The sequence below is a fragment of the Gouania willdenowi genome, chromosome 24 (assembly GCF_900634775.1).
Source record: "Gouania willdenowi chromosome 24, fGouWil2.1, whole genome shotgun sequence".
Taxonomy (NCBI): domain Eukaryota; kingdom Metazoa; phylum Chordata; class Actinopteri; order Blenniiformes; family Gobiesocidae; genus Gouania; species Gouania willdenowi.
This window is the reverse complement of record NC_041066.1, coordinates 4947197-4962230: the sequence shown is the minus strand read 5'-3', so window position 1 is coordinate 4962230 and position 15034 is coordinate 4947197. Positions and strand designations below refer to the sequence as shown.

The 15034-nt window shown below is 36.5% G+C and overlaps 1 long non-coding RNA gene across 1 annotated transcript; it reads right to left on the bottom strand.

Annotated features, from left to right (window-relative positions):
- Positions 1-12119: 12119 nt before the first annotated feature.
- On the bottom strand, positions 12120-14932 carry LOC114457769 (uncharacterized). Its single transcript, XR_003672956.1, has 3 exons — positions 14673-14932; positions 13463-13586; positions 12120-12255 (listed from the first exon to the last, which is right to left on the bottom strand). It is a non-coding gene; the product is annotated as an uncharacterized LOC114457769 (long non-coding RNA).
- Positions 14933-15034: the final 102 nt, after the last annotated feature.

Sequence of the window (15034 nt, the reverse complement as noted above, 5' to 3'; positions counted from 1 at the left end):
CACTCACACAAACACAGGCCATACGATATACATCCAGAGCTGTGCTTTAAAAGATTACAGAGATTACTCAGGAATTACATGATCAAAGTCATTGAACCTGCGTCTCCCTCCTTACTTGTGTACACTTAACAGCTCTGGAGTGTGTGTGTGTGTGTGTGTGTGTGTGTGTGTGTGGTGTGTGTGTGTGTGTGTGTGTGTGTGTGTGTGTGTGTGTGTGTGGTGTGTGTGTGTGTGGTGTGTGTGTGTGTGTGTGTGTGTGTGTGGTGTGGTGTGTGTGGTGTGACCTGCAGGTTAATCCACCCTCAGGCTGCACCATCAGAGCAGCGCTCTCTGCTGGATGGGACAGGAACAGCTGCAAGGAAAGCCAATGAAACCATTTTTTCAGTACATCAACAGGTTGAAACATACATAATTAAGGGATTTAGAGGAAATAAAAGCACACTTTACATAATTTTTTTCAGACAGAGTGGAAATATTAGATAAGTTTACTGTCTAAAAACTGGTGCACTCATGCGAATATTTGTGCACAAATAATGTCGTTTGCGATTAAATTTTGAGCACAAATTTTTTTAAAAAAAAATTATAAATTGGCCAATTTTTTCATTGAGAATTAAGGTTGCATTTGTGGCAAAGTGCCATAGCCCTAGCCTATCTTAAGTCAGGTCACAGGCATTTTGTGTGGATTAACAATCTGTGATACAAATATCGCACATGCAAACTAATTGCATCTTTTCAAAAAGTATGTTAAAACTTTTAATTTCCAAAATAACATCTTATCATTATCAGTAAAAGACACAGAGGAGTTTGTTCTTTATACATTTCAAAGATCTTTACTCGAGACATAATGCCCGTTTTCATCCTCAACTGATTCGTAGCCACAAAAATAAAATCCACAAATCTGTTGCCATTTCAAAATAAAAGCTTGTAAAACTGGAAACTTGTAGAGATGAATTGTACTATTTGACCATGAATATTTGCGAGTCGTTTTGACAGTAATCTTGCCCCATGAAGAAGTCACTGAAAACCCATCTAAGCAAAATGAGAACATGTAAACTCCAACCTGGGAGTCTAAAAGCAATGCCCTGTGAAGCAGAGGTGCAAACAGATTCACCGTAAAATTGACATAGACATGTTTCAAAATAAAATAAATGATGAACAGCAAATTATGTTAGTCTAAATGTACAATATTTACTGTTATCAGCTTTTTAAAGCCTATACTTATAGTCTATATAACCATAGTCCCCCTTATTTCATTATCACCTAAATGTTACAAAGATATTGAGTAAAATCCCTTTAACCTTAACTGTGTTTTTCTTTCACATCTGAATAAAACTCAATGATCTGATGATCAAATTTCATAAAGATCGGTCAATTACAAACTGAGATATGGAAATTTTGCTAATGATGAGAGATATCGGGATTTTATTTTTTATATTTTTAAAACTGATCCAGACTCAGGATGTTGATCTGGATCATCTGCAAAATCTAACCAGTTGTTCCCTTTTTGTATATTTCCTGAAAATATCATCAAATTCCATCCATTACTTTCACAGACAAAAAAATAAATAAAATAACGGAAAAACATAAAAAAAAAACAACCTGCTTGGTGGAGGAACTAATTACAATCTAACTGCAGTATTACAGCGTTTGTCTCATTTTGGTTACACGCTTACACCAAAATCACCAAAGGAATCTCTCTCCACTTAGAGATCAATGTAATGAAATGGAGGAGTGTCGTGGTCACTGATCAGTCACCGACAGATGATTTACAGCCAACTTCAGTTTAACCACAGTGATTCATGAAGCTGCATCTGCATTCCTGCTCTGAATGAATAACTGTGCAAATGTGTTCTCAGCTGATGAATGGCCACGTTTACATGGGAGCTTTAATTCCTCTTTAAAGTGGAATAAAAGTTAATTCCTCTTTAACCTGACCTTGTAAACAGTTCATTCCTGATGCTAATTTAATTCTGAATTAAACTTAAATCCAAATTAAGAGGCTGGTCTATTCCAATATTAATTCCGAATGAGATAATTCCTCTTTCTTGTAAACATTTAACTTGGTTAAAGCCACTTTAATTTAATTCTGCACTTGCACAACTTGCGGCGATGACGCGCTGGTGATGACATAATCCAAGATGGCGGCGGCCTGGACTCCAGCCGAGACTTAAAAGACATGGATATAATAAAAAGAGTGGATGGACATGCAGACTTTCACACGAACACCCACAGACCTCGGTAAATGGAACAGGCTTCACTGGACAGCTGGCACTAGGACACGGAGGCGGAGTAAATGTGTCCCCGTACAGGCTGTAATAGCACCAAGTTTTTACCGGTTGTTAGAGCTACTATCTTAACTAGCTAATATTTATTCCTGGTGATTGTTTTCCAGAGTTTTACTGGACTTTATTTACCCGTGATTAGCTCCTATCTCCTTCCGCTCCGCAGTCCAAACTGAAACAGTGTGTTCTCATGTGGTCTTCTGTGTTATAGCCGACAATAAAAAGTTTGTTGTGTGTTTTCCCGATAGACGTGATGCGTCAAGTTTGCCCAGATTTAAAGTGGAATTGAATAAAGCCAAATAAACCGGTTTTCCATGTAAATGTCAGTTCGGGAATTACTATTTCCATGTACACACGAAGCAGAACACTTTATTTCTGAATGATTTTATTCGGAATAACTAATTCCGGATTTAAAAACATCATGTATCCGTGGCCATGTATGAGTTTAAATGTTATTAGGAAGAGAGGAAGAGATCAGACAAATGCATCTTACATCATGTAGAAAACATGCAAACTGCACCGAGGGAACAAGAAACAGAAACGTGTTAGATCTGTTGTATTGAAATATCACAGTCTGCACGTACTAATGCACAGCCTGTTGTCATATACATGCAAAGCCTGATGGGTAATCTACATCCCAGTTATTTTAAATAATTCAACTGTCTCCATAACATGGAGATTTTCTGTGTAATCATTAATCATGGTCGTACTCAGCAGTCAAACTCTGATTTGTCTTTAATATATAAAAAAACTGTTTTAAAGTCAGTTTTACTACATTTTGAGTGAAACTGACCGTAAAGAGGATAGAGAGAAAAGAGTCTAAAGAGCAGCTCGACTCGTGACTCTAAACTCACCAGGAAGATGAAAGTTGACTTCAGAGCCTGGAGCCATTTCTAAAGCGATTACTGCACATGCATAACATGATTATTCTTTTTTTTTTTTATCCTGACACACGGCGCAGGCAGCCACAGCAATATGACCACCTGATGTACCTCAGCCTGTACAGCACTGAAGGACAGGATGTTTGCACTGTGAAGGTATTAAAAACAGCCATTGGCTACTATCATTGGCCACATGCGACCCTCGCTCTAGGTGGCCCCCAAAATAAACACACAAATGACTCCAAACACACAAAAAGACAGGAATATGCACAAAACAATAGCAAAAATAAATCAAAAGAATAGAAAAATGCATAAAAAGACAACCCATACACGAAATACTGTAAGTAGGAAAATACAAATACACTCAACTAACAGAACAATATATAAAACGACTAACACATCAAATGACTCCAAACAATACACAAAATGACAAGAGGAAGACAGAAAATTACTCTAAAACACACAATAGTCAACAAATAATGAATAAACACACACAAAAAAACACAACATACAAAACAATGACAAAAACACAACAAATGACCGAAAAAAATACAAGAAAATACAAAGAATTATTCCAAAAACACACAATAGTCAAAGACTATAAATAAACAAAATAATAACCCAAATACAAAAAAATGGCAACAAAAATACACAGAACAGCCATCGCTATGATGATATTGCTCTGACAGGCTGTAGATTTCCTACTCTTAGTTCATCTATGACATCGATTCCCAAAATAGGGTACGGGTACCACCAGGGGTACACAAATTGTCATATGTGTTACGTAAAAAAAAATTTTTTAAAAAAAACAGCTTGACAACATTGGAAACTAGATTATAAATAGAGCAGCAGTCAGGAGCCTCCATTCATTGCCACTAATTTTCAGCCTGTGTAACACTATCCTCTCGTGGTGACAGAGAAACAATCTCGTCAAAAATAAAACGCCAATGTGGCCAGAGCTACATCTTTGTGCTAGCCAAACGGGCTTGATGCCCTTTTGCTAGCACCTGGTATAAAAGTGGATTTTCATCTTTGACAAACATGAAAAAAAATACAGAACAAGACTTTACATGGAGAAAGATTTAAGACTCAGACTTTCTTCAGACTTCTCATTAACATTGTAGTGAGTTGTACAGTATTTCACAGTTTCAGGGTGATGAGTAAGGCTGCAATGATTAGTCGGCATAATCCATTATGTCGACAACATAAATTAGTGGACGTGGATTTAATAGCGTCAACAGTCCGCGGCCGCTTTCTGCTTTCTTTCTGCTGCAGTGCCTTACACTGACTGCTAGAGACAACAACTTTGTGCAAGTAAACAGCAAAGAAGTATGGCAGAGTGAGAGGAAAAAACTGAAAAAGCTTAATGCGACCGTAAGTTTCTATAGCTTCAGAACTTTTCACCGAAAACAAACCAGTGAAAACTCTGAAGACCCTGAAGTTCAGCTGTCAATCATTAAAGCACGATGGAGACACACGGACACCCGAAACAGAAACAGCGGAGCTCCGGTTTGTACACGAACCGAGAGAGGAGTGACGTCACTACAGCTGATATTAACCCAATTTTTCATTTCTAATCACATGCTAATGTGTTTGTAAGCCTGTGATTCAAACAGGTAATAATTAATATTAGGTATTAGGTTTGAAAACATGTTTATCACTGCACTCATCAGTGAGTTAGTGACGTACCGGCTTTTAAATAGTTGGCAGTGGCTATCCTTACGGTTGCCACGTCAATATATCGACATTCCATCCGTACGCAGCGCCCCTCATTGACCGGTTTGGTCACGTGACTAAGACTAAACTAAACCTAACCGTAAACCTAACCCTAACCCTAAAAATTGTTGCGATATAGGGTTATAACCTAACCCTAACCCTAATCCTAAGACGCTACGTACGTATACTTCGGTAAGCGTACCCATAACACCAGGGATTGTCCGTACGGCAACCGTACAAATAGACACTTTCTAAATATTTTTTCTGCCTCCCGTTGATACAAGTGTTTATTCTGAACAGTAAACCACTTTCATTTATTATCAACCATGTGATTTGGATAACTTTATTTCAATTCAATTCAACTTTATTTGTATAGCGCAATTTACAAAAAAGTCATCTCAATGCACTTATGAAAATATAAAGCTCATAATAAGAAAGAAAAAACCCAACAAGTTCCACATGAACAAGCATTTAGCGACAGTGGCAAGAAACAACTCCTTTTTAACAGGAAGAAATCTCCGTTAGAACCAGGTTCAGAGGTGGCAGACATCTGCCTCGACGGGTTAGTGGACAGAAGGACCAACAGAACACGATAGAGAGATAGAACATCAGAGTGTCCCAGACTAGTTGAGCCATGAACCACAGATCAGGAACTGCCATCATCTGCTTCACAAGACCTGAAACAGAGCAGAGAGAGAAGGGCGAGGAGAAGGCACTGACTGCAGAAAAACATGATACAGTATTATCAAGTCAGCCTGCATTGGCCTTGGGCCTCACTCCCAGTGGCCTAGTCAATACTTATTGTAAAGGTGACGAAACTCTTCCAGTTTATTGGTAAACTAACAGCGACTCCAAGGTCTGTAAATGCGACTGTTCACAGGTAAGCCCATGTTTGCTCTAGTGATTAGGTTATGTTATTCAAGTCTTTGTACTAGAATTATTTCAAACAAGATGTTATTATTTATTTTTCTTATTTTATGGACTTAATTTCAGTAAAAGCAATTCTGTGATTGGTTTAAACCTCATTACCTCCACAACCTGCAGGTTAGCTCCAGTTTTTTAAAGTTACGTGTTTACAGACTTTGTTACTATTACTATTTTGTTGAAGACAACTTACACTTAAAGTTTGTTTAATTATTTATAATTTTATGTGATATCAATTATATTTTATGTGTTAAATATAACAACTACGCTACAAATACATGGTTTATGTCATTGTTTTAATTCCTCTGTAAAAGATGCTGTCACTGTACAACAGTTACACGTTCACAGGTGTGAAAAAAGCCGTCCAAAATATGTGCTTCAAAACAGAAAAATAATCGTGACTAGTCGACTAATTGAAAAAATAATGGATAGATTAGTCGACTACAAAAATGATCCATAATTGCAGCTCTATGAATATGTTCAATCAAAAAAAATGTTTGGTGAATTTATTTTTTTAAAATAAAGGAGATTGTTTTTCACTTAAAATGCCAGTAGGCTAATTAAATAAAGTGAATGATAATTCTGAATAAGATGTTTTATTGTGTGCTACAGATTATTATTCTTATTATATATTATTCTTCAATGAGATAGGTACATTTCAGAGACAGTTTATATTATAGGGCTACATTGTATATACTGTAACATTACATTATTGTGTTTTTAAATTGTGCATAGAGGGACTACTACATGGCTCCAGGTTAAAGGTCTAGGGACACAGGACTGTGAAAAGTTTGTCAACCACTGATCTATGAAGTATCTGAGTTCAGAATAGTCTAAGTATAGTGGCTTGCAAGGGACAAACATTAGGTGGCATGCATTAGTTACCAACTTAACTGCAGGAATATTTCATTAATCTTATTAATAGAAATTCTAATGGAAAGTGTTATTTTCGCTCGCTGCAGCATTTCCATGCTCACAGAGAGACAGGAAAACTACTGTAAGTGAGGATAAATATGTGAAAGTTTACTTTTCTGTTTCTTCAGTTGTACAAAATAAATAATAATAATAATAATAATAATGTCTATTATTATTATTATTACTATTATTATTTTTTGTAGTAGTAGTAGTAGTAGTAGTAGTATTAGTTTTATTATTAGTAGTATTATTATTATAATAATATATGGAATAAAAACTTCCAAAACACTTTATAGCTGTTGTGTGAACTCCAGGAGCAGAAAACTCCTGAAAAGAGAGGTTAATGAGCATCGATTCGCGCGCGCGCACACACACACACACACACACACACACACACACACACACACACACACACTGGGGCTTACTGATCCGACAGCTGCTGAAGTTAAATTTGGGGAGATCAATTTTATAGCTTCGGTTATCCACGCATGACGGCTGCAATCGTTATTGTGTCACACTGTTAATCAGCAGCAGAAGCAAAGCAGCTTTTTTAATGGATGGCGTGACCGGGAAGAAAAAAAGCGCATTTATAAAATACATTTCAATTCAATTATTTATTTATTTCATAGAAGGATTTCTTGGAGGAAACAGTCCATTCAATCAATGCTATGGCTTTATTCGCCATGTGCGCGCTTTAAAAAGGACTATATGTTGTACACGCACGGGCCTGGAGGATCCGTGCGTTCTGCTGCCTGTCTGTCCGTTGGCACCAGATTGGCCTTTTCTTTGGTGTGATGGCACCAGATGACACGTGTCTGACCCGGACTGAACTTAGAAACTGACTTCAGGAGTAATTAACACACACACACACACACACACACACACACACACACACACAACACACACACACACACACACACACACACACACACACACACACACACACACACACACATTAATAAAGGCCGCTGATTGGACGCTCAAACCGACAGTGATACCCAGGTAACCCGTTAGGGTTTGCGATTGTTGTTTTGGGTGTCTAGAACAAAGTTTCTCAAAAGGTGGTACATGTACCTCTTGGGATACGCGATGACACTACATGGGGTCTTGGTCCCACACCAGGCATGAGATGACTGGAAGTGATAAAAAAAAAAAAACTCTAGAAATAAATATATTCGGGAGCCACTAAATCCACATTTTCAACCTTGGGGTTGCCTGAAATTTCTGAAAAAATAAAATGTTTTTGAGTTATTTAAATAAAACACAATCTTAAACATATTTCCATACTTTCACTTTGTGAAATCTAAATCTAGCTCAACTAATATATATATATATATATATATATATATATATATATATATTCAAGCTCAAACCAGCTCCAAGCTCAAACATGATCAAAAAAAAATGCCTTTTGTGTCACCAGAAATTCTTGATATCAAAATGGGGTCACGATCCAAAAAAGGTTTAAAATCACTGCACTAAATACTGTTTCTTTCAACTTTTTATTTTTTTTATTTTTATTTTTGTACAAAATGAGATTCTTTAAAATGTGTGGTATCACTCTTTCATTCTATCATTATGTTCTATAATTCTTTTTAAATATTTTTCAAAGCAAAATGTTACAGTCGGACAAAAGGGGGTAGTGGGATTCAGAAACAAGAGAAAGGAACGATTAGAATAAAATACTGTATATTGTCAGAGATTAAAACAGTTTAGGAAACAGAAACACAAAAACAAGTTAGAAGCTATTTAAAAGCAGGGAAGGCTTTCCCAGAAGCGATTTGACTGTGTGATGGAGGGAGGGGAGAGAGAAACCAGCTATCTGGGGTGTGGGATGAAGGATGAAGGGGGAAAGTAGGCCAGGATCCACTGATGTGGATTTCCAGGCGGATCGTCCACTTGCACAGCTGCCACCTGTTTCCTCCTCTCCTCACCTCACGCACAGCAGAAGAAATTAATTTTCAGCAAATCTTGATGGCTTGAAAAAAAAAAAAAAAAAAAAAAAAAAAGTGGAGGCAATGACGCCCCTCCCCCTCCCCTCCCTCTCCTCCCCCCTCCTCTGCAAACTGACAAGTAAATCCCTGCAATTAGCAGATCCATATTAGCATATTAACCTGTGCTTTCCTTCTCCTTTATGTAGGTCAGACAACATTTATTATGTGTTTCCTAATTGCTTTTTGCATCGTTTGGTGGATGCAGAGGTGCACGCGGCCCTGCACCGGGTTAACGGACGCGCATGTCTGACTGACGGATTAAAAACCAAACAGACTCCCAAACAAGGACAACACATGTGCACACAGACTGTAAGCAGACTTATGTGTTCTCCTATAAACTCTAATAACAAGTCCCAGGGCCTGTTCTGAGCATCACACGCTATAAGCACAAGTGTTATAATCTCTTACAATAAGCACTTTATTAAAAGCCTATAAGGGGATTATAAATCATAGACTTATGACTGCAGGCTATATATCATGATCTCATCTATTATGAATAGGTTTGACTGAGAACCACTTAGAAAAGATTTTCTATCTTTCTTTTTCTTGTTTTTTAAGATAAAAAATGTGTAGTTTGGGCCCCAAATTTTTTTTAATTTTTTTTTTTTTTTTGTGAAAAAAGTGCTTTTCATCCCAAACCCAAGTCTCTGCTCATTGTGTTTCCAAAATGTTTGGTACGGAAGCAGAATGGGGCCAGTTTTGATGGAGAAATTTTTTTTTTTTGGGCAAATCAAGAATTAAGTCGAATTGTCAATAAATAAATAAAAAAAAAATTAAAAATGACAAGAATAAAGTCAAAATATCAAGAATAAAGTTGAAAAGACATGTTAAAGTCGAAATTTTGAAAATACTCCAAATATAATATTGTGATAAAGTTGAAGGTCTGTTAATGAAGTCAAATCTATGGAAGCTGACAAGGGCCAATCCATCATACGACAACAAACAGCAAATCGTGGTCGTCTACAAAATGCTGTGTATCAATGAATGTGTTAAACTACTTCAAAGTTGGATTTAATAAGAAAGAGATTGTTTCTCTTTTTGCTCATAAACATGCTGATGTATGGACTTAGAAGTGATATTGCCGAAAACTTCATCTGTTCAGATGGAAAGTCAAGTTTGGAAGATGTGTCTATATGGAGCTGTACGGAAACAGATTAGGGCCATTTTTGATGGAGAATTGGCCCTATCAGCTTCCTTAGATTTGACCTTAATAGCAAACCATTGACTTTTATCACAATATTGTACTTTGAGTTTATTTAGGAAATTTCAACTTTAATCTCATCTTTTAAACTTTAATCTCAACATTTAGACTTTATTCTTGATTTGCCAAAAAATATTTTCTCCATCAAAATTGGCCCTAATCCTCTTCTGTAGTTTGGGGACTATACTATACTATACTATACTATACTATACTATACTATACTATACTATACTATACTATACTATACTATACTATAAGACAGGAATAACGATGACATTCATTAATAACACTGCAATTTTGTGTTTTATATCATTATATATGTTTGTGCCTTGAAGATGTTGATGGTGATGTTGATGATGATCAGATGATCAGATAGTTTATCCAATGCATTAGCATTATTCCACTGTGATAATCCATATATTTCTAATTCCTTATATGGCAGAAGACAGAAGATATGCTCGATGTTCTTTGGCTTGGTCACAATTATTGTTGTTTGGTTTTATTGACCAACATAAGCACGTGCCTCACAGCAAGAAGGTCCTGGGTTCAAACCCTGGGGTGGACACGGGTTCTTTCTGTGTGGAGTTTGCATGTTCTCCCCATGACTGTTAGGTTGATTGGAGTTTCCTTATTGCCCATAGGAGTGAATGTGAGTGGTTGTCTGTGTCTGTGTTGCCCTGTGATGAACTGGTGCCCTGTCCAGGGTGTACCCCCACCTTGCGCCCAGTGTGAGCCAGAGAAAGGCACCGGCAGACCTCCACGACCCTGAAAAACAGGAACAAGCAGGTCTGAAAACGAATGGATGGATAACCAACATTTTATGATATGTTTCCATATTCTCACCCAAAATAAACCTCAGCCATTGTTTTTGCTACAACTTTCATCCCATGAAAACACCAGAAAAGTGTTGGGAAGTAACTTTGCCAAAGTTTTTGGGGCCAAGCACAATAAATCAGAGTAAGAATGAAATAAAAGCACTTCTATACATCCTTTTACAGGACTCTGCAGCACTTTCCTTTGGTGCTTGCACAGATACGTTAGAACGATTCCTTAATGTTTTACCCATTTATTTGAACCCATACTGTATATGTATGTTCTTTCAAACTTTTTAGCTAAAAAAAAAAAAAATCATGTTTAAAAAAGTGTGGACTTAATCGTTATTTAAAGGTGACTGAAGCCATTCCGGCCAATCGTGGTTTTATTTTTGGGGATGTTTTAGGTCCAGAAATCCATGTTGTTAAAAACTTTCACACGGTTTGTTCTCCAATACTCATTTTGTCAGCTGAGGGACGTATAAAAGAGACTAATATTTGCTCTGTCACTCCAATGGAGGCCGTTGTAACAGTGGATTCTGTGCATCGCTGCTAGATAAGTTATCATTTTCTCCTAAGTTTGCATGTTCTCTGCAATTTCCTCTTTCATAAAACCTTTGTTAGATTTATTTAAAATTGAAATCATTAAGAAGACCATGTGTCTGCATGTGTTATTCCTGTGATGATGATGATGATGATGATGATGATGATGATGATGATGATGATGATGATGATGATGATGATGATTATGAAGTTATATGTATATTTTAGATCAAACACTTCTTTTTCCTGCTACAGGGAAAGCTATATGAATGTGTCACATCCCGTTTATTTTTCTTATATCCTTTTAACATGTTTCATCAAAAATGATATATTTAGTGAGAGGAGCAGATTAATGCGTAAAAGCAAAAACCTAAATCGTGGATCGTGGATTTGAGAAGTTTTTTGTTTTTGTTTTCCAAATCTAAAAGTACAAAGTTTGAGCTCTTATCGTTTTTTTTGTTTTGTTTTTTTTTGAGCTCTTATCTTTTGAATGAGTGAACCTGATTGGTGCATTGTTTATATATTTAAAGATGTAATTTGGAGGAACTAAACTGTCATTCAGTTATTGTTTATTAAATGCATTTTGAAATTGATTAAGGAATGCTGCTGTCAAAGTGACTCAAACTGCAGATTATGAGCACTCAGCAGTGACTGATTGGATTAAATTTAGGGGGAAGCCTTTGACAAATGTATCTATGATCAACCTGAACCTCCTTCCACTGATGGAACCAAAACTCCATCCTCTTCATCAGCTCTTTACTTTTGCAGTGACAGAAAGGCCTGTGCTTAAAAGCTTCCCTGGCTGCATTGGGCTTCACAGTGCGGGTTCCGGGCCTTTCCCTGCCCCGTCAGGCGGCAGATGGACGGGCTCCTGCAGATCAGTGCAGCGCATCTGCTGCGACGCTCCCAGCCCCCGGTAGAGCGGGTAGAGCGGGGCCACTCGGCTGCTTTAAGCCCTATTAGGACCGTCTACCGTGCAACTGGTGCCTGCACACACACATAAATACAGCCTAGATCAGCAAATCCTCCAGATATGAATAAACTACAGCTGATTTATGGGCTGGATGATGTGTTGGGACGCTGGTGCAGTCAAGTGTGAGCTTGGATCCCTTTAAACACATGATTGGCTTTAAATGTACTTTACCAGTTCCAATGTCGTTAAGACTTTTGAGTTTAATGTAAATTAGAGTAAATTTGTGTCGCTAAACGTTTTTTTTTTTTTGTTTGTTTGTTTCTCTTTTCAACTTTTCCAGCTTCAATAACACAATCAGGTTATTTTTTGTCACTCCAAATATTAAATACTAATAAACAGCTCTCTCGCTCTCTCTCTCTCTCTCTCTCTCTCTCTCTCTCTCTCTCTCTCTCTCTCTCTCTCTCTCTCTCTCTCTCTCTCTCTCTCTCTCTCTCTCTCTCTCTGGCCTTCACAGGTCTGAGGTTTCCCGCGGAGCCTGCAGGCAAAAGCATCTTTGTCGGTTTATTAGAATATTAGGCCTTGAGAACTTTTAAAGGGAGCAGTTTAAAGGGCGTCTGCACCGCTTGTTTTCATTATAAGGAATATTTTTTTATTATTATTGTTTTTATTTTTTTATTTCTCTGTCCTCCTCCTCTCTCTCTCTCTCTCTCTCTCTCTCTCTCTCTCTCTCTCTCTCTTTAAGGACTGCAAAAAGGAGGTAAATTAGGGGGAAATTAGAAAAAGTGAGACAAAATCTATAAACTGAATATTTTTATTTCCAAAACATTATTATTATTATTATTATTATTATTATTATTATTATTATTATTATTATTATTATTATTATTATTATTATTATTATTGTGGACTAGGGCAGAGAGGCAGACGTATGCAGTAACAGATGGGAGGGAAATAGTTGCTTAATTAAAGCTCAATCCGGCGTCCCTGCGTCAGCTCGGTCACAGTCTGCACTTTAATAATCTCAGGGAGTCGCTTTGCTTACAGTTACAGCTGAGGATGGAAAAAACAAGACTGATTGGGGTTTATCAGTCAATATATGTTCTGCTCCCCCTCTGCCTCTCTCTCTCTCTCTCTCTCTGTGTTGGTTTGTTTTGAAAAGCAGCTAATCTGACTGACAGGAGGATAACTCTCCTCTCCTCCATCATCATCATCATCATCATCATCCTCATCATCATCATCATCATCATCATCATCATCATCATCATCATCACCCTCTCTTACCCCCATTTCGCTCCTTCTTCAGGATGTGACCAAGCATTAGCGGTGCCCGGGTGGCCTTAGGGTACATGATCCATCAATGTGGTTTCTTCTCTTTATTTAAATCCCCTTTTTGTTGATTTTACACCTGATAATACATCAGAAGCGTTTCTTTAGGATAAGATAAATGATCACGAGTTTATTTAAAAAACAGAATCTACGGAAATTATTTAAGATATTTGATATTATTATTCAACATGCTTTGTTTATCCTGTATAGTGTGTGTTTTTTTTGTTTGTTTGTTTGTTTGTTTTTTTTTAATGTTGTCTAATGTGTCAACGTATTGTTAGTGTTGTCCTGATATTTTTTTCCTATCATGTATGTTTGTCATGTTACTGTCTTGCTTATTTAACATCATGGCCAGTGGACTATACAGATGAAAAATAACCTCCTTGGCTATTTTTTTTTTTTTTTTTTTTTTAACTCATGTTTATTAAATTCCACTGTCTCTTGAAATAAACTAAACTGAAACTGAATAGACAAGAAAGAAAGAAAGAAAGAAAGAAAGAAAGAAAGAAAGAAAGAAAGAAAGAAAGAAAGAAAGAAAGAAATTGTGCTGCATGCCTGAAAAGAAACAATACATTCAGATCATTCAAAAATAATAATAGGCTAATAGTAATTTATTCTCATGCATGATACAATATTCTTGGTTATGCATAAAGGCAATATCATATAACTACCCCATCCCCCAAAACAAGAATAAAGTGTTTATGTATAATTTATTTTATTATTAATATTATATAATTATAATAATGTTATTAATTTAAAGTAAAAAGAAAACGTGTAAAATGCATTTATTTTAATTCTGAAATATAAATAATTGTTTTTTGTTTTTTTTTTGGCGTTTAACATTATTACATTTATCAGTTGTGTGCCATGGTTAAAACTGAGATATTATTTCCTATAAATGACTGAAATACAGTATCTGTCATTATTTTTGCGTATCAAAAAATTACTAATAAAAGTATGACAAATTCCAGAAGCGTCTTTACGTATTTTAATTGTGTAAAAATTATAGTACAATCGTAAATTAATCTATTCATGCACTACAAGCATCGAGTTATGCCGTTTCCCTTGTTTAAACTGGATAAATTCAGCTCTGCTGCAGAAAACTAAAGAAAACCCGCCTTTATTCCGTTCTGAATTGGTTTAAAATATCACAAATCAAACTTACATTTCCGATGAAAATCCGCACATTTCTGTTAAAATAACAAAACAAAAGAAAAAACAAAAAGGTGACTTTAGTCGATGTGAATAAAAAAAAAAGAATAATGATGAAAGCGGGAAGGAGACCTGGTGGAAAAACAAATGAGTCAAAAAGGGAAAATGTCCACAAAAGGCGTCGAAAATGTTGAAAGAAGCACTCGGTTCCTTATTAAGGCGAAGATACAATATTTATTCCGTGTCTCCTGGGATGCTCCGCTCCGTCTATTGTCCTCCCATTCCTCAGTGCTGATGCTTAATTTTCAAAACTTCTATATTACCAAGGGACCTACGACATCAGCCGAGAAATACCCTGCAAGTACAAAATCCGTG